Source organism: Oncorhynchus keta, unplaced genomic scaffold (genome assembly GCF_023373465.1).
Source record: "Oncorhynchus keta strain PuntledgeMale-10-30-2019 unplaced genomic scaffold, Oket_V2 Un_scaffold_2376_pilon_pilon, whole genome shotgun sequence".
Taxonomy (NCBI): Eukaryota; Metazoa; Chordata; class Actinopteri; order Salmoniformes; family Salmonidae; genus Oncorhynchus; species Oncorhynchus keta.
In genome coordinates, this window is record NW_026290876.1 from 148,322 (window position 1) to 169,295 (window position 20,974).

At 44.9% G+C, this 20,974-nt stretch overlaps 1 protein-coding gene across 1 annotated transcript in view; it reads left to right on the forward strand.

Moving 5' to 3' along the window:
* The first annotated feature begins 241 nt into the window (after positions 1 to 241).
* LOC127928226 (lysophosphatidic acid receptor 1) overlaps positions 242 to 20,974 on the forward strand; it is a 119,967-nt gene continuing 99,234 nt past the window's right edge. The window contains exon 1 of the mRNA XM_052515356.1: positions 242 to 531. The gene's annotated coding sequence lies outside the window, so the exon portion shown is untranslated. The remainder of the gene's footprint in view (positions 532 to 20,974) is intronic.

Consider the following 20,974-nt stretch of genomic DNA (forward strand, 5'->3'; position numbering starts at 1 on the left):
GAAATTGCTGCATGTTGTGTTGATATTTTTGTTCAGTATTATTAAAGTAGAAAACAGGAATCTAATTGGTAAAAAAAGTGTTCTCTCTCTCTCTCTCTCTCTCTCTCTCTCTCTCTCTCTCTCTCTCTCTCTCTCTCTACAAGTCTCTGAAAAATGTGTTTTCAATTACGCACTCAAGAAAAAAAATCGTGTGTGTAGTGTGTGACGTCATGTGCAGACAGTGGTCCCGTTCTGTCGAGTGGCACACAGGGCTCTGTGAGGTACGAGAGAAGGAGGCACGGAAAAAAGAGAGAGAGACGGAGCCCTCGGGAACTATTCAATCAGAAATAAACAAAAACACACTTCTCTTCATGGACTGTAAAATTAAAAGATTAATTATCATTTGCTTGGATTGGAAGAATCAACACATGCGATTCTGACGGACGACCCGACGGAATTCACTTTTTTGGGGGGATTTTGGTAGACACTCCGAAATAATATATTTTTGAGGTTCAAGCAACATTTTCGAAATATCGCTGAGAAGGAACAACTGTAAGTATATTTTAGATTTCTGATGAACTTAAATGTAATAGGTATGTTACGCGCAGGACTGGAGACTGTGCGGCTGAATCAGAATAAATGGTTGCGCCAACGCGACTGAGCAGCGGTGCCTCATAAAACCGTTAACTTTGCCATTAGTTTAATTAATTAATCTTTGTTTTTCCACTACAAAACATAATGACAGAGCATTACATAAGATGAAACGTGGGCTTCGGAAAATGGGAATACATTTTAGCTACAGTATGTGTTGCATTGCAACATGATCGTTTTGGGGAATTTTTCCCCCTTTTTCTTAGATGACATTCTGCCTCTCTCTCTCTCTCTCTCTCTCTCTCTCTCTCTCTCTCTCTCCGATCTCTCTGTTGTCTCTCTCTCTCTCTCTCTCTCTCTCTCCGATCTCTCTGTTGTCTCTCTCTCTTTCTGTTCTCACTTTCTCTGTATCCATATTGTCCAAAATCCCATTATTCAGAATAAAACACGTAGATGATGTATTCATCCAGGCTCTATGGCTGTCCTGTAGTTTTTACAGATTATTGGAGTCCTTTGCGTAAACATTGGCCGGTACGTATCTATATATTCGTCCTGTGTTTTAACCCCCAAGGTATATTATGCCTTGGTATACTTTACTCTACCGCCCCACTGGGCACAAACTGGTTGAATAAACGTTGTTTCAATGTAATTTGTCAACATGGAGTATTCATGAAAAATACATTGGATTTGATAATTGAGGGTCAAATTTCAACCATGGGATTATGTTATCATGGTAACCAAATGTTAACATAGACAAACCTTGTATAAAATATGTTGAATTTGTACCTTATAAAACAATGGTAGATCTTCAATGTTATATCCACAATACAAAAATGGATCTGCTTACAGATACACGTTGGTCATCCCATTAAGGGTTTTTAACCAACTCTGATTATGTATACCGACTATTACCAATGTGCTATCGTGAGAATGATTGTTGAGAGATCTCCACTTAAAAACTAAATCGATTAAAGTTTGCTATTGATGTTGTTCGAAAGGGTATGTTTAAGAGAGCAAATTAAATGTGTCTATACTTTATCATATATATTTAAAGATGTTTTTTTTAGGCCTATAGCGTTTACAAAGTGATCAACAGCTGTTGTTTCAATTCAACCCAGAATTCAACTGTGAAATAGACAATGCAATAGGCCTATGGTTTCAAGTTCTAGTTGATTACAAATGTCATGATATTGTGTTTGGTTGTCAACACAACCACCAGATATCAACATTTAAAGGAGATGTATCTTCTGATTGGATTAGTTCCATCTGAGTCTCTTCTGATTGGATAGTTCCATCTGAGCCTCTGACTGAGTCTGGCTTTAATTCCAGTTTGTCTACAAATTAATCATTGATATGTTGAATTCACGTCTCCAGCTCAACCAAACATCGAAGGCAGCCCTTTCCTGCAGTCAACTAATGGCCTAATGGGTGGAATGCTATTCATACTTTACATGATTAATAAACGGAGAAAATCTGGTGTTTCTATGCCAAACACTTTTGTTCGATTTCACTCTTCTGTGATGTATATAAAGTGTAATATTGGGATGCAAACTCAACATTTTATACATTTTAACTCTATATCGGACATGTTATAGGTGTCTTCTTTTCGTAAGCCATGTATACATTTGTTTCAAAGTATATTTGTTTAAGATTACCAAGAATTACTCTTTGTGACCCTGATTTAGCCCATAGAAGTTAAACTGCATTTAAAAAAGCGTCTACATTTTGATTTGATTTAGTCATATTCTTTCATTTACATTATTGGTTGAGCTGGAGATGTGAATTCAACATATAAATGATTAATTTGAAGACAAACTGGAATTAAAGCCAGACTCAGTCAGAGACTCAGATGGAACAATCCAATTTTTTTATTTTTTTATTTCACCTTTATTTAACCAGGTAGGCTAGTTGAGAACAAGTTCTCATTTGCAACTGCGACCTGGCCAAGATAAAGCATAGCAGTGTGAACAGACAACACAGAGTTACACATGGAGTAAACAATTAACAAGTCAATAACACCGTAGAAAAAGAGAGTCTATATACATTGTGTGCAAAAGGCATGAGGAGGTAGGCGAATAATTACAATTTTGCAGATTAACACTGGAGTGATAAATGATCAGATGGTTATGTACAGGTAGAGATACTGGTGTGCAAAAGAGCAGAAAAGTAAATAAATATAAACAGTATGGGGATGAGGTAGGTAAAATTGGGTGGGCTATTTACCGATAGACTATGTACGGCTGCAGCGATCGGTTAGCTGCTCAGATAGCAGATGTTTGAAATTGGTGAGGGAGATAAAAGTCTCCAACTTCAGCAATTTTTGCAATTCGTTCCAGTCACAGGCAGCAGAGAACTGGAAGGAAAGGCGGCCAAATGAGGTGTTGGCTTTAGGGATGATCAGTGAGATACACCTGCTGGAGCGCGTGGTACGGATGGGTGTTGCCATCGTGACCAGTGAACTGAGATAAGGCGGAGCTTTACCTAGCATGGACTTATAGATGACCTGGAGCCAGTGGGTCTGGCGACGAATATGTAGCGAGGGCCAGCCGACTAGAGCATACAGGTCGCAGTGGTGGGTAGTATAAGGTGATTTGGTAACAAAACGGATGGCACTGTGATAGACTGCGCCCAGTTTGCTGAGGAGAGTATTGGAAGCTATTTTGTAGATGACATCGCCGTAGTCAGAAGATCTCCTTTAAATGTTGATATCTGGTTGTTTTGACAACCAAACACAATTCAAAGGTCAATGTTATGATACCGTAATTAGTCTAAAGTTAAGAAAATGTTTCAAACTAATGTCACGGTCGACCTTAAAATGATTAACGTCCATGGCCACATTTTGAGGTTCCTGAATCTATAAATGTCTTCTTATGTCATCATAGAAAGCGCACATGGTCAAGATGGCATGCATAGGTCGTCACAGGTCAAGATGGCATGCGTAGGTCGTCCCAGGTCAAGATGGCATGCATAGGTCGTCCCAGGTCAAGATGGCATGCATAGGTCGTCCCAGGTCAAGATGGCATGCATAGGTCGTCCCAGGTCAAGATGGCATGCGTAGGTCGTCCCAGGTCAAGATGGCATGCGTAGGTCGTCCCAGGTCAAGATGGCATGCATAGGTCGTCCCAGGTCAAGATGGCATGCATAGGTCGTCCCAGGTCAAGATGGCATGCATAGGTCGTCCCAGGTCAAGATGGCATGCATAGGTCGTCCCAGGTCAAGATGGCATGCATAGGTCGTCCCAGGTCAAGATGGCATGCGTAGGTCGCCCCAGGTCAAGATGGCATCGTAGGTCCCAGGTCAAGATGGGCATCCCAGGTCAAGATGGCATAGGTCGTCCCAGGTCAAGATGGCAGGTCAAGATGGCAGGTCGTCCCAGGTCAAGATGGCAGGTCGTTCCCAGGTCAAGATGGCATAGGTCGTCCCAGGTCCCAGGTGGCATGCTTAGGGTCGTCAAGATGGCATGCAGGTCAAGATGGGCAGGTGCAGGTCAAGATGGCATGCATAGGTCCCAGGTCAAGATGGCAGGTTGTAACAGGTCAAGATGGTGCTTAGGTCGTCCCAGGTCAAGATGGGCATAGGTCGTCCCAGGTCAAGATGGCATGCGTAGGTTGTAACAGGTCAAGATGGCATGCGTAGGTCGTCCCAGGTCAAGATGGCATGCATAGGGCCCCAGGTCAAGATGGCACGCATAGGTCGTCCCAGGTCAAGATGGCATCCCAGGTCAAGATGGCATAGGGTCCCAGGTCAAGATGGCACGATAGGTCGTCCCAGGTCAAGATGGCATGCGTAGGTTGTAACAGGTCAAGATGGCATGCGTAGGTCGCCCCAGGTCAAGATGGCATGCATAGGTTCCCAGGTCAAGATGGCACGCATAGGTCGTCCCAGGTCAAGATGGCATGCGTAGGTTGTAACAGGTCAAGATGGCATGCTTAGGTCGTCCCAGGTCAAGATGGCATGCGTAGGTTGTAACAGGTCAAGATGGCATGCTTAGGTCGTCCCAGGTCAAGATCATAGATCGTCCCAGGTCAAGATGGCATGCGTAGGTCGTCACAGGTCAAGATGGCATGCATAGGTCGTCCCAGGTCAAGATGGCATGCATAGGTCGTCCCAGGTCAAGATGGCATGCATAGGTCGTCCCAGGTCAAGATGGCATGCATAGGTCGTCCCAGGTCAAGATGGCATGCATAGGTCGTCCCAGGTCAAGATGGCATGCATAGGTCGTCCCAGGTCAAGATGGCATGCATAGGTCGTCCCAGGTCAAGATGGCATGCATAGGTCGTCCCAGGTCAAGATAATAATAATAATAATATATGCCATTTAGCAGACGCTTTTATCCAAAGGTCAAGTCATGTGTGCATACATTCTACGTATGGGTGGTCCCGGGATCGAACCCACTACCCTGGCGTCATGCTCTACCAACTGAGCTACAGAAGAACCAAGATGGCATGCGTAGGTCGTCCCAGGTCAAGATGGCACATAGGTCGTCCCAGGTCAAGATGGCATGCATAGGTCGTCCCAGGTCAAGATGGCATGCGTAGGTCATCCCAGGTCTGTGGAGATCTTCACAATTGTTGTAATAATCAGAATCTGGAACAGCATTGATCACCTGCACCGTGTACTATTAATCTCTACTGCAATCCAGGTCATTTGGTTCTGCTATTCGATGAAGCACCGTGATAACACGCATTGTGTTCCCATTTGACCTTTGAACTTTGCTGTGCTTTTAAATGGTTGATAGAGCAGTGATAACACATTGGAAATTCAACTAACCTTTGTCTGTCTTTTTTGAGTGTGTGAATAGAAGCTGTTATCTCATTGATCATTGTCCTAACCAAATGATGCACATTGAAATGACGTCGTCTGCCCAGTGTGTCTGAGACTCTGAGTGTTCACTGGTTTGACCTGTGCTGAGGACCCAAGTCTCAATAATAACGTTTTGTACTGAACTCACTCCGGTTTAGACACAGTGTTGTGCTCTGTGAGATGTCGAAGACACGGGTCAACCAGAGGATTCCCTTGAGATCATAGTTATTATGTATATCCATACTGTATAAAAGCTTGATGTGCGTAATTACACAGATTCCTTTTCTGATCTGACCAAAACAAACTAAGCCTATAAGGCCCTGGTAAGACAGCCCTGGTAAGACGGCCCTGGTAAGACGGCCCTGGTAAGACGGCCCTGGTAAGACGGCCCTGGTAAGACAGCCCTGGTAAGACAGCCCTGGTAAGACGGCCCTGGTAAGACAGCCCTGGTAAGACAGCCCTGGTAAGACAGCCCTGGTAAGACAGCCCTGGTAAGACAGCCCTGGTAAGAAGGCCCTGGTAAGACAGCCCTGGTAAGACAGCCCTGGTAAGACAGCCCTGGTAAGACAGCCCTGGTAAGAAGGCCTGGTTGGAATGAGCTTCACCATGTAAACACAATGGGCATCAGCATAACAGGGACGTGAGAAAATGAGGTGAGAGGTTGATTGAAGTCACCTTTGTTCTTTTCCCTTATACTGCTCTGGTCCAAAACAGTGTGTAGGGAAATGGTGCCATGTGGGAGTTAAGGGAGAACAAGGTCAAATCATGGCGTCAGGAACCGTCTGGTCGGAAACTCGAAGCTCTGAACAGAATTGGAATTCCAAGTTGGAAGACCTTTCAAAACAATTTTTCCCCCAGAGTTCCCAGTTGTCTTGAACGCACTGAAGTTGAAAGCCTAAGATTTGAGTTCCCAGATGTTTTGAACGTGGCATATCTAAATGTGACAAACGGTCAGCATTGATACTGATGGCTGGTGGTGTCATTGGTGTTACAAGTAATTAGATAAGAAGAGCCTGCACCAACCAGCAAGTCAGGTGTGGTGTCGTCCAGACAGGAGAGATCTGAGTGGTGGACCACCCTTCCAATGCCTGTCATGCCCTGCTCCGCCCTGTCCTGTACTGTCCTGTCTTGCACCGCCCTGTTCTGTCCTGCCCTGTCTTGTCCTGCCCTGCAGCGCCCTGTCCTGTCATGTCCTGTCCTGCCCTGCCCTGCCCTGTCCTGCGCCGCCTTGGCCTGTCCTGTACTGCCCTGTCCTGGCCTGTCTTTTCCTGCATTCCCATGCCCTGCACCTCTCACAACACCACCCCCATCAATATACATCAGCCCCATCCCTATACCCCACCCCCTTCCCTATACTCCAGCCTCAGCCTCAGCCCCAGCCCTATACCCCAGCCTCAGCTCTATACCTTAACCCCAGCCCTATACCCCAGCCTCAGCCCCAGCCCTATACCCCAGCCCCAGCCCTATACCCCAGCATCAGCCCTATACCTTAACCCCAGCCTCAGCCCCAGCCCTATACCCCAGCCTCAGCCCTATACCCCAGCCTCAGATCTATACCCCAGCCTCAGATCTATACCCCAGCCCCAGCCCTATACCCCAGCCTCAGCCCCAGCCCTATACCCCAGCCTCAGATCTATACCCCAGCCTCAGCCCCAGCCCTATACCCCAGCCTCAGCCCCAGCCCTATACCCCAGCCTCAGATCTATACCCCAGCCTCAGCCCTTTACCCCAGCCTCAGCCCTATACCCCAGCCTCAGCCCCAGCCCTATACCCCAGCCTCAGATCTATACCCCAGCCCAATACCTCAGACCCAGCCCTATACCCCAGCCCTATACACCAGCCTCAGCCCCAGCCCTATACACCAGCCTCAGCCCCAGCCCTATACCCCAGCCTCAGCCCCAGCCCTATACCCCAGCCCTATACCCCAGCCTCAGCCCCAGCCTCAGCCCCAGCCCTATTCCCCAGCCCTAGGCTTTATTTTCTATTAGACTTTTTTTCCACGTGTAAAGCCCATCACACTGTAGGAGTGGTGTCTGGTGGTGTCTTAAATACCCCCCATAGCCAGGCAACCCATACATACAGACCTGGGAACAGTTGTATTTCAATCTAGAGCAGACCCAATAACAACTCAGCCATAGCTGTAAATTGGACAGTGCAGTTAGATTAATTAACTCCTTCGGGATCGATGTGCCTTCCACAGGACGGTTGAGCTAACGTACGCTAATGGGATTAGCATGAGGTTATAAGTAACAATAACATTTCCCAGGACATAAACATATCTGATGTTGGCAGAAAGCTTGTTAATCTAACTGCACGGTCCAATTTACAGTAGCTATTACAGTGAAATAATACCATGCTATTGTTTGAGGAGAGTGCACAGTTATGAACATGGAAAGTTATTAATAAACCAATTAGGCACATACAACATAGCTGAATCCAACATGTATAGGAAGTGTAAATGACTTTAACCATTATTATTGACTATTATTTAATTCATATTAAAAGTCAAGGCCGATATTCTTAACCACAAGTTTCTATTTTAGTGTGAATTTCTAATTAGTCTTGTGATGCGTCAGGTTTTAGTATAAAACAGATGACAGGAAATGACAGGCATGTTAATCAGAGTCAGAGTCGTATGTTTCAGACTACCTCAGTTGTTGTCCAGGGTAACCAGGACCTCCTGCTCAGTGCCAGGGATGATGATGCACAGATCAGCGTTACACAGCATAATTAAATAGACCTACTTTATTATCTTCAGAGAATGTGCTTTTTCTAGTTCGATTTAAGTCAATGTAGAAAAAGTGTATGATCTCTGTGGACCTGGAATGACGATCAAAGATCAGCAATGAGCTTTTACAGTAGATAGATGTGCCAGGATCGATGATTTTTTACTTGGCAACATGTTCATTGTATATCTGAAAATCAAAATGGTGAATACCAGTGGAGGCTTCTGGGGGGTGAGATGGTGAATACCAGTGGAGGCTTCTGGGGGGTGAGATGGTGAATACCAGCGGAGGCTTCTGGGGGTGAGATGGTGAATACCAGCGGAGGCTTCTGGGGGTGAGATGGTGAATACCAGCGGAGGCTTCTGGGGGTGAGATGGTGAATACCAGCGGAGGCTTCTGGGGGTGAGATGGTGAATACCAGCGGAGGCTTCTGGGGGTGAGATGGTGAATACCAGCGGAGGCTTCTGGGGGTGAGATGGTGAGCGGAGGCTTCTGGGGGTGAGATGGTGAATACCAGCGGAGGCTTCTGGGGGTGTGATGGTGAATACCAGTGGAGGCTTCTGGGGGTGAGATGGTGAATACCAGCGGAGGCTTCTGGGGGTGAGATGGTGAATACCAGCGGAGGCTTCTGGGGGTGAGATGGTGAATACCAGTGGAGGCTTCTGGGGGTGAGATGGTGAATACCAGTGGAGGCTTCTGGGGGGTGAGATGGTGAATACCAGCGGAGGCTTCTGGGGGGTGAGATGGTGAATACCAGCGGAGGCTTCTGGGGGGTGAGATGGTGAATACCAGCGGAGGCTTCTGGGGGGTGAGATGGTGAATACCAGCGGAGGCTTCTGGGGGGTGAGATGGTGAATACCAGCGGAGGCTTCTGGGGGGTGAGATGGTGAATACCAGCGGAGGCTTCTGGGGGGTGAGATGGTGAATACCAGCGGAGGCTTCTGGGGGGTGAGATGGTGAATACCAGCGGAGGCTTCTGGGGGGTGAGATGGTGAATACCAGCGGAGGCTTCTGGGGGGTGAGATGGTGAATACCAGCGGAGGCTTCTGTGGGGTGAGATGGTGAATACCAGCGGAGGCTTCTGTGGGGTGAGATGGTGAATACCAGTGGAGGCCGCTGAGGAGAGAACGGCTCATAATAATGTCCGGAACGGAGCGAATGGAATGGAATCAAACACCTGGAAACCATGGAAACCAACGTGTTTGATGTGTTTGATTCCATTCCACGGATTCCGCTCCAGTCATTACCACGAGCCCCACCCTCCCCTAATGAAGGTGTCACCAACCTCCTGTGGTGAATACAAAGAAATTGGTTAAAGTTCTGACACACATACGCAGATTGGATCACGTATTAATTTAATTGTAATCACTTCATGCAGTCAGAGACTGTAAAACACAGTATGCTAATATATTTTTGGTGAAGAATTACAGAAAAGAGAAGTGTTGTATATGTGGTCCTCAGATGTTCTCTAGCCTGAAACCCAGACCTATTTTGTGCTAACATTCCACTCCTTGTACCAAACAATTTGGCATGACAAGAAGTGTCAATGAGTGAAATGTTGGCACAAACAGACTGATGCTTACTACCCAGGCTAGCTCTTCTCATTCGATATGCTGTTTGTCTTATGACAGCAGCACATGTTGGGTTAGAGTTAGATGGATGGGAGCTGCTGACCAGATGCACTGTGGGTACAACAAAGCCTCACCCAGAGATGATCCTTATTAGACGCCCTCAGAGCCTCAGAGCTCTCGGTGCCGACACCAGAAGACCAGGGCCTGGTCCCTGCAATGTGTTAAAGAGATCTATAGAGGAGGGAAAGGGGGGTGGGAGAAAGAAAGGGGGTGGGGGGAGGGAGAGAGAGAGAAAGGGGGTGGGGAGAGAGGGTGAAAGAAAGGGGGGTGGGGGGAAGAGGGAGAGAGAAAGGGGGGTGGGGGAGAGAGGGACAGAGAAAGGGAGGTGAGGGGGAAAGAAAGGGGGGTGGGGGAGAGAGAAAGGGGGGGGGGGGAGAGGAAGACTGATAGAGAGAATAGAGAGCGAGAAGGCTCCCTTGTTAAAAGGTCTTCTCACCACAATGCCACATCCTGTATAAACAAAGGTTCAATTAAAAACAGAGAGGGAGGAGAGGAGGAGGAGAGAGGGAGGAGGAGAGAGGGAGGAGAGAGAGAGGAGGAGAGAGGGAGGAGGAGAGAGGGAGGAGAGGAGGAGAGGAGGAGGAGGAGAGAGGGAGGAGGAGAGAGGGAGGAGAGGAGGAGAGGAGGAGGAGGAGAGAGGGAGGAGGAAGAGAGGGAGGAGAGGAGGAGAGGAGGAGGAGGAGGAGGAGGAGAGAGGGAGGAGAGGAGGAGGAGGAGAGAGGGAAGAGAGGAGGAGGAGGAGAGAGGGAGGAGAGGAGGAGAGAGGGAGAGATAGAATCTTCCCACTGAGAGAGCCTGGCCGTCCCCCCTGTGTGTCTGTTATTGATCTGCCAGAGGTTCTGAGCCTGCATTCCTCCCTCCCTCCTCTCCCCCAGAGCTCTGAGTAGTAAGGTTCAAGGCAGCTGTGGAGAGAGAAAGAGAGAATCAAGGAGAGAGGGAAGGGGGAGAGAAGAGGGGGAGAGAAAAAGAGGAACCAGAATGCCACCTGGAAGCAGTTTTCATCCCTTCAGCAGAATTAACTACACAGAACTAGCTAACTATAGGAAGGAGAGGGAGGGGGAGAGGGAGGAGGAGGAGGAGAGGAGGAGGAGGAGGAGGAGGAGGAGGAGGGGGAGGAGAGGGAGGAGAGGAGAGAGGGAGGAGGAGAGAGGGAGGAGAGGAGGAGGCGGAGAGGGAGGAGAGGAAGCGAGAGGGAGGAGAGGAGAGGAGGAGGAGAGAGGGAGGAGGAGAGAGGGAGGAGGAGAGAGGGGGAGGAGAGGAGGAGAGGGGGAGGAGGAGAGAGGGAGGAGGAGAGAGGGAGGAGAGGAGGAGGAGGAGAGAGGGGAGGAGGAGAGAGGGAGGAGAGGAGGAGGAGGAGGAGAGGAGGAGGAGAAAGAGGAGAGGGAGGAGAGGAGAGGAGGAGGAGAGAGGGAGGAGAGGGAGGAGAGGGAGGAGAGAGGGAGGAGGAGGAGGAGAGAGGGAGGAGTCAGATTATAGAAAATGGAGACATGATGTGAACAGCTTGGGTAACAAACGCTCACTGTTCTGTTCTCAGACTTTGATGATGGGAACCAACAGGTCTCATCTGCACAAAGGACCAGAACTTGTGAGGTATGATCACTGCTGGTGCTAACTGTTTACGTTTGTTTTATTTATGTTGAGGTCCACTACACATTACCGATTTTCTGGAAACCTGATTTGCCGTGGATCAAAGTAAAGATTTCTGTGCATGTGCAAGATCCATTTTTCCGTAGCTGCTGCACACTCTGCTGCTCATATTTGGTATTTGGTATTCCTGGGGTCCAGGAATAGGAGTAGCTACTCTTCCTGGGGTCCACACAAAACATGACATAATACAGAACATTACAAGAACAGCTCAAGGACAGAACTATAAATACAAAAAAAGGCACAAGTAGCCTACATATCAATACATCCACACCAACCATCAAGCATTTCGCTACACTACAAACATTTCACTACACTCGCAATAACATCTGCTAACCATGTGTGACCAATAGAATTTGATTAGATTTTAAATGGAGGAGAGGCGTTGTGCAGTGAGGTGTTGCTGTTCATTTCAGCAACATGAGATGGAACGGAGTTCTGTGCAATAATGGCTCTGTAAAACACTGTACATTTTCGTGAATTTGTTCTGGATTTGGGGACTGTGAAAAGACCCCTGGTGGCATGTCTGGTGGGATAAGTGTGTGTTTATTTTTCTTTTTTTCTTTATTTAACTAGGCAAGTCAGTTAAAGAACAAATTCTTATTTTCAATGACGGCCTAGGAACTGAACAGCCTGTTCAGGGGCAAAACGACAGATTTGTACCTTGTCAGCTCGGGGTGTTGAACTTGCAACCTTCCGGTTACTAGTCCAACGCTCTAACCAATAGGCTACCCTGCCGCCTATGTGTGTCAGAGCTGTGTGTAAGTTGACTATGCAAACATTTTGGGGATTTAACACAATGTTTCTGACAAAAAGAAGTGATGCAAGTCAGTCTCTCCTCAACTCTGAGCCAAGAGAGACCATAGTATTTATATCAGCCCTCTGATTACAATGAAGAGCAGAACGTGCCACTCTGTTCTGGGCAGCAGCTTAACTAGGTCTTTCCTTGCAGCACTTAACCAAATGGCTGGACAATAACCAAGGTTAGACAAAACTAGAGCCTGCAGAACTTGCTTTTTGGAGTGTGGTGTCAAAAAAGCAGAGCATCTCTTTATTACGGCTAGACCTCTCCCCATCTCTTTATTACAGACAGACCTCTCCCCATCTCTTTATTACGGCTAGACCTCTCCCCATCTCTTCATTGCAGACAGACCTCTCCCCATCTTTACAACCATTGAATCAATATATTTTGACCAGGACAGTTTACAATCTAAGGTAACACCAAGTAATTTAGTCTCCTTAACTTGTTCAACAGCCACACCATTCATTACCAGATCCAGCTGAGGTCTAGAACTTAAGGAATGAATTGTACCAAACATAATGCTCTTAGTTTTAGAGATGTTCAGGACCAGTTTATTACTGGCCACCCATTCCAAAACAAACTGCAACTCTTTCATGACTTTTGATCTTGTTCCTGTAGTGTTTGTAAACACCCTGGTAGGTCGATTAATGACCTGAATCAGATTACAGGCACTGGTTACAGCGAGGAGCTTCCTCTTGAGAGGACAGCTTGAGGAAAATCGGTCAATATTCAGGTCCCCAAGAAAGAAGACCTCTCTGTTTACATCACATACACTGTCAAGCATTTCGCACATATTATTTAGATACTGACTGTTAGCACATGGTGGCCGATAGCAACACCCCAAAAGAAAAGGCTGTAGATGTACCAAGTGAACCTGCAACCACAACACTTCAATAACATTTGACATAAGATCTTCTCTAAGCATTACAGGGATCTGAATATATACAGCAACTCCTCCAAAGCATTTCTGTCTCTTCTATACATGTTACATTTGTATTGCTACTGCTGTAAAATCAAATGAAATATCTAAGTGAGTCTCAGAAATGGCTAATGTATTGTTATTTGATGTTAGCAAGTTAATGACTTCATGAACCTTATTTCTAAGGCTACATATATTAACATGGGCTATTTTCAGCCCTTTCCTAGGGGAGCTGATCAGAGAGACATAATACTGAAAAGAGCAAACCAAGCGAGAGAAAGACATATACATTCAGCAGTCCATTCATCAGTTGGTGTGTTTGTGTGTACGAACCCATAGGCTTGGCTCTCTCATCCCTTCCAGGCTTCTGGGAGAGAGGGTGGACAATGAGCCTGTCATAGCGGATGTAAGTAATGTCCCCATGCGCTCTGGCAGCTTTCATGGCTGGGATCAGTTCTTTCATCTTCTGGTGCACAACTTCAGGATAGTCCTCGGTTGAGGAAGATATGCATTCCTCTCAAGTTCTTGGCTCTTTCCAGAACAGCTACCTTGTTCTTGAACATCGGGAACTTGACCACTATCGGTCTGGGCCTGTCGTGGGTTTTCCAGTCCTGTGGGCGCGCTCCACCTCAATCTTCCTGTGGTCCATCTTCAATTTCTCAGAGATCATTTCAGTTCCAGACAGGGCAGGTCTGATAACCACAAACAACAGGGTTCTAGACAGCCACAAACGCGGGATAATCCGTGGTCCCAAACACAATTGTTAACTGGGGTTCCGGGCTGCGTTTAAGCCCTCAAAAAACGCTGCTAGCTTGATAGGCAGCTAGCTATCAGCTAGGCTAGCTGCTACGCCGAATAACTCCTCAGAACCAGCCTCGGTCGGCCACATCAGAGACTAGCAGTCACAGCAACTGATGCCAACTGCGTCGTTGGATCCAAACTAAAAAGTTAGCTAGCTATTAAGAAACTTTCCCGTACACTTTTAAAAACAACAAACTTTCCAAAACAATAAAGTGAGCTCTCCCTCGTATGGTGTAACCTACGGTGTAACGTAGCTCAGTGATTACCAGATGAACACATTTTGTCTGGTGTGCCGAGACACTTCATAGAGGATTGAAGAAGTTCCTTCACCACGTAGAGTATGACAACAAATTACTCCAAAGAGAATATACAAATAAATTATGTATCTCCACACGGTTTAAAATAATAATTTGATTTCACCTCCTTCCTATAAGCCTAATGTAGATTTTGCATATCGTTTATGAGTTTGCCCCACATGTCTTTGCCTAATGTTCTTTGTGGTGGTCTGTCTCATGAATCGATGTGATGTAATTAGATGAATGGACACCTGGGGCAAATTATTTGTGTGTTGCCTTTCAGGCTCGCTCCCATAACCTATAATTCTGTATCTCTTTGTGACTCATTTGTATACAAGTAGACCAGAGGGGCCACGTCCCTGATTGGCGGATGGGAGTAAACCATGATTAGAACCACCTGCTGCTCATCTGTAGTTCTTTACAAATGCTGTTTTCAAGTCTTTAAAATGGTATCTTGTAGCACTGAAGAAGGCTGTAAAAGCCCAACATGTCTCTGTACACCATCCCTGATGCAATAAACCATTTTAAAAACATAGAAAAATTAACCCATTACACTTCTTTATTTGTCTGAATTTTAACAGGTTTGACACACACGCCTAAATTCTAAGTGCCAAGGTTCTCTTTTGATTCGTAACCTATGGTGCACTGGTGAAACCTATGGCGTAATTAATAATAAAAAAAATAATAATAATTAAAAAAAAATATATATATATATATATTTCACCTTTATTTAATCAGGTAGGCTACTTACAACTGCGACCTGGCCAAGATAAAGCAAAGCAGAGTACCACAAACGTACAGTCAATAACACAATAGGTTGTTACAAATGTAGTAAGATAAGGGAGGTAAAGGCAATGAATAGCCCATAGTGGTGAAATAATTACAATTTAGCAATTAAACACTGGAGTGATAGATGTGCAGAAGATGAATGTGCAAGTAGAGATACTGGGGTGCAAAGGAGAAAAAAAAAGAAAGAAAAGAATATGGGGGATGAGGTAGTTGCTTGGACTATTTACAGATGGGCTATTTACAGATGGGCTATTTACAGATGGACTATTTACAGATGGGCTATTTACAGATGGGCTATTTACAGATGGGCTATTTACAATTGGGCTGTTTACAGATGGGCTATTTACAGATGGGCTATTTACAGATGGGCTATTTAAAGATGGACTATTTACAGATAGGCTATTTACAGATGGGCTGTGTACAGGTGGGCTGTGTACAGATGGGCTATTTATACAGATGGGCTATTTACAGATGGGCTATTTACAGATGGGCTATTTACAGATGGGCTATTTACAGATGGGCTATTTACAGATGGGCTATTTACAGATGGGCTATTTACAGATGGGCTGTGTACAGGTACAGTGATTGGTAAGCTGCTCTGACAGCTGATGCTTAAAGTTAGAGAGGGAGATATAAGACTCCAGCTTCAGTGATTTTTGCAATTCGTTCCAGTCATTGGCAGCAGAGAACTGGAAGGAAAGGTGATGAGTTGGCTTTGATTGATGATCAGTGAAATATACCTGCTGGAGCGCGTGCTACAGGTGGGTGCTGCTATGGTGACCAGTGAGCTGAGGTAAGGCAGGGCTTTACCTAGCAAAGACTTATAGATGACCTGGAGCCAGTGGGTTTGGCAACAAATATGAAGCGAGGGCCAGCCAACGAGAGCATACAAGTCGAAGAGGTGGGTTGTACATGGGGCTTTGGTGACAAAACGGATGGAATTGTGATAGACTACATCGAATTTGCTGAGTACTATTTTATAAATGACATCACGAAGTCGAGAATCGGTAGGATAGTCAGTTTTACGAGGGTATCTTTGGCAGCATGAGTGAAGAAGGCTTTGTTGCGAAATAGGAAGACGATTCTAGATTTAATTTTGGATTGGAAATGTTTAATATGAGTCTGGAAGGAGAGTAATGGTGTAACCTATGTTGTAACCTATGGTGTAATGGTGTAGCCTATTGTATGGTGTAGCCTATGGTGTAACAACCTATGGTGTAGCAACCTATGGTGTAACAATCTATGGTGTAGTCTATGGTGTAGTCTATGGTGTAACAACCTATGGTGTAACAACCTATGGTGTAGCAACCTATGGTGTATCAACCTATGGTGTAGCAACCTATGGTGTAGCAACCTATGGTGTAGTCTATGGTGTAACAACCTATGGTGTAGTCTATGGTGTAACAACCTATGGTGTCTATGGTGTATGGTGTAGCAACCTATGGTGTAGCAACCTATGGTGTAGTAACAACCTATGGTGTATCAACCTATGGTGTAACAACAACAACCTATGGTGTAGTCTATGGTGTCACAACCTATGGTGTAGTCTATGGTGTAACAACCTATGGTGTAGCAACCTATGGTGTAACAACCTATGGTGTAGCAACCTATGGTGTAACAACCTATGGTGTAGCAACCTATGGTGTATCAACCTATGGTGTAGCAACCTATGGTGTAGCAACCTATGGTGTAGTCTATGGTGTAACAACCTATGGTGTAGTCTATGGTGTAACAACCTATGGTGTAGCAACCTATGGTGTAGCAACCTATGGTGTAGCCTATGGTGTAACAACCTATGGTGTATCAACCTATGGTGTAACAACCTATGGTGTAGTCTATGGTGTCACAACCTATGGTGTAGTCTATGGTGTAACAACCTATGGTGTAACAACCTATGGTGTATCAACCTATGGTGTAACAATCTATGGTGTAGCAACCTATGGTGTAGCAACCTATGGTGTAACAACCTATGGTGTAACAACCTATGGTGTAGTCTATGGTGTCACAACCTATGGTGTAACAACCTATGGTGTAGTCTATGGTGTCACAACCTATGGTGTAGTCTATGGTGTAACAACCTATGGTGTAAAAATCTATGGTGTAGCAACCTATGGTGTAGTCTATGGTGTAACAACCTATGGTGTAGTCTATGGTGTAACAACCTATGGTGTAACAACCTATGGTCTAACAATCTATGGTGTAACATCCTATGGTGTAGCAACGTATGGTGTAGTCTATGGTGTAACAATCTATGGTGTAGCAACCTATGGTGTAACAACCTATGGTGTAACAACCTATGGTGTAGTCTATGGTGTAGTCTATGGTGTAACAACCTATGGTGTAACAACCTATGGTGTAGCAACCTATGGTGTAGTCTATGGTGTAACAACCTATGGTGTAGTCTATGGTGTCACAACCTATGGTGTAGTCTATGGTGTAACAACCTATGGTGTAACAACCTATGGTGTAACAACCTATGGTGTAACAATCTATGGTGTAACAACCTATGGTGTAGCAACGTATGGTGTAGTCTATGGTGTAACAATCTATGGTGTAGCAACCTATGGTGTAGCAACCTATGGTGTAACAATCTATGGTGTAGCAACCTATGGTGTAGCAACCTATGGTGTAGCAACCTATGGTGTAACAATCTATGGTGTAGCAACCTATGGTGTAACAACCTATGGTGTAGCAACCTATGGTGTAACAATCTATGGTGTAACAATCTATGGTGTAGCAACCTATGGTGTAACAACCTATGGTGTAACAACCTATGGTGTAGCAACCTATGGTGTAACAATCTATGGTGTAACAACCTATGGTGTAACAACCTATGGTGTAGCCTATGGTGTAACAACCTATGGTGTAGCAACCTATGGTGTAACAATCTATGGTGTAGCAACCTATGGTGTAGTCTATGGTGTCACAACATATGGTGTAGTCTATGGTGTAACAACCTATGGTGTAACAACCTATGGTGTAAAAATCTATGGTGTAGCAACCTATTGTGTAGTCAATGGTGTAACAACCTATGGTGTAGTCTATGGTGTAACAACCTATGGTGTAACAACCTATGGTGTAACAACCTATGGTGTAACAACCTATGGTGTAACAACCTATGGTGTAACAATCTGTGGTGTAACAACCTATGGTGTAGCAACGTATGGTGTAGTCTATGGTGTAACAATCTATGGTGTAGCAACCTATGGTGTAACAACCTATGGTGTAACAACCTATGGTGTAGCAACCTATGGTGTAACAACCTATGGTGTAGCAACCTATGGTGTAACAACCTATGGTGTAGCAACCTATGGTGTAACAACCTATGGTGTAGTCTATGGTGTAGTATATGGTGTAGCAACGCATGGTGTAGTCTATGATGTAACAATCTATGGTGTAACAACCTATGGTGTAACAACCTATGGTGTAGCAACCTATGGTGTAACAACCTATGGTGTAGCAACCTATGGTGTCGTCTATGGTGTAACAACCTATGGTGTAGTCTATGGTGTCACAACCTATGGTGTAGTCTATGGTGTCACAACCTATGGTGTAGTCTATGGTGTAACAACCTATGGTGTAACAACCTATGGTGTAAAAATCTATGGTGTAGCAACCTATGGTGTAGTCTATGGTGTAACAACCTATGGTGTAGTCTATGGTGTAACAACCTATGGTGTAACAACCTATGGTGTAACAACCTATGGTGTAACAACCTATGGTGTAGTATATGGTGTAGCAACCTATGGTGTAGTCTATGGTGTAACAACCTATGGTCTAGTCTATGGTGTAGCAACCTATGGTGTAACAACCTATGGTGTAGTCTATGGTGTAACAACCTATGGTGTATCAACCTATGGTGTATCAACCTATGGTGTAACAACCTATGGTGTAGTCTATGGTGTAACAACCTATGGTGTATAAACCTATGGTGTAACAACCTATGGTGTAATCTATGGTGTAGCAACCTATGGTGTAACAACCTATGGTGTAACAACCTATGGTGTAACAATCTATGGTGTAACAACCTATGGTGTAGCAACCTATGGTGTAACAACCTATGGTGTAACAACCTATGGTGTAGCAACCTATGGTGTAACAACCTATGGTGTAACAACCTATGGTGTAACAACCTATGGTGTAACAACCTATGGTGTAACAACCTATGGTGTAGCAACCTATGGTGTAACAACCTATGGTGTAACAACCTATGGTGTAACAGTCTATGGTGTAACAACCTATGGTGTAGTCTATGGTGTCACAACATATGGTGTAGTCTATGGTGTAACAACCTATGGTGTAAAAATCTATGGTGTAGCAACCTATTGTGTAGTCAATGGTGTAACAACCTATGGTGTAGTCTATGGTGTAACAACCTATTGTGTAACAACCTATGGTGTAACAACCTATGGTGTAACAACCTATGGTGTAACAACCTATGGTGTAACAACCTATGGTGTAACAATCTGTGGTGTAACAACCTATGGTGTAGCAACGTATGGTGTAGTCTATGGTGTAACAATCTATGGTGTAGCAACCTATGGTGTAACAACCTATGGTGTAACAACCTATGGTGTAGCAACCTATGGTGTAACAACCTATGGTGTAGCAACCTATGGTGTAACAACCTATGGTGTAGTCTATGGTGTAGTATATGGTGTAGCAACGCATGGTGTAGTCTATGATGTAACAATCTATGGTGTAACAACCTATGGTGTAACAACCTATGGTGTAGCAACCTATGGTGTAACAACCTATGGTGTAGCAACCTATGGTGTAGTCTATGGTGTAACAACCTATGGTGTAACAACCTATGGTGTAGTCTATGGTGTCACAACCTATGGTGTAGTCTATGGTGTCACAACCATGGTGTAGTCTATGGTGTAACAACCTATGGTGTAACAACCTATGGTGTAAAATCTATGGTGTAGCAACCTATGGTGTAGTCTATGGTGTAACAACCTATGGTGTAGTCTATGGTGTAACAACCTATGGTGTAACAACCTATGGTGTAACAACCTATGGTGTAACAACCTATGGTGTAGTATATGGTGTAGCAACCTATGGTGTAGTCTATGGTGTAACAACCTATGGTCTAGTCTATGGTGTAGCAACCTATGGTGTAGCAACCTATGGTGTAACAACCTATGGTGTAGCAACCTATGGTGTAGCAACCTATGGTGTATCAACCTATGGTGTAACAACCTATGGTGTAACTATGGTGTAACAACCTATGGTGTAGCAACCTATGGTGTAGCAACCTATGGTGTAACAATCTATGGTGTAGCAACCTATGGTGTAACAACCTATGGTGTAGCAACCTATGGTGTAACAATCTATGGTGTAACAATCTATGGTGTAGCAACCTATGGTGTAACAACCTATGGTGTAACAACCTATGGTGTAGCAACCTATGGTGTAACAATCTATGGTGTAACAACCTATGGTGTAACAACCTATGGTGTAGCCTATGGTGTAACAACCTATGGTGTAGCAACCTATGGTGTAGTCTATGGTGTACAACCTATGGTGTAGTCTATGGTGTCACAACCTATGGTGTAGTCTATGGTGTCACAACATACCTGTAGTCTATGGTGTAACAACCTATGGTGTAAAAATCTATGGTGTAGCAACCTATTGTGTAGTCAATGGTGTAACAACCTATGGTGTAGTCTATGGTGTAACAACCTATTGTGTAACAACCTATGGTGTAACAACCTATGGTGTAACAACCTATGGTGTAACAACCTATGGTGTAACAACCTATGGTGTAACAATCTATGGTGTAACAACCTATGGTGTAGCAACGTATGGTGTAGTCTATGGTGTAACAATCTATGGTGTAGCAACCTATGGTGTAACAACCTATGGTGTAACAACCTATGGTGTAACAACCTATGGTGTAACAACCTATGGTGTAGCAACCTATGGTGTAACAACCTATGGTGTAGCAACCTATGGTGTAACAACCTATGGTGTAGTCTATGGTGTAG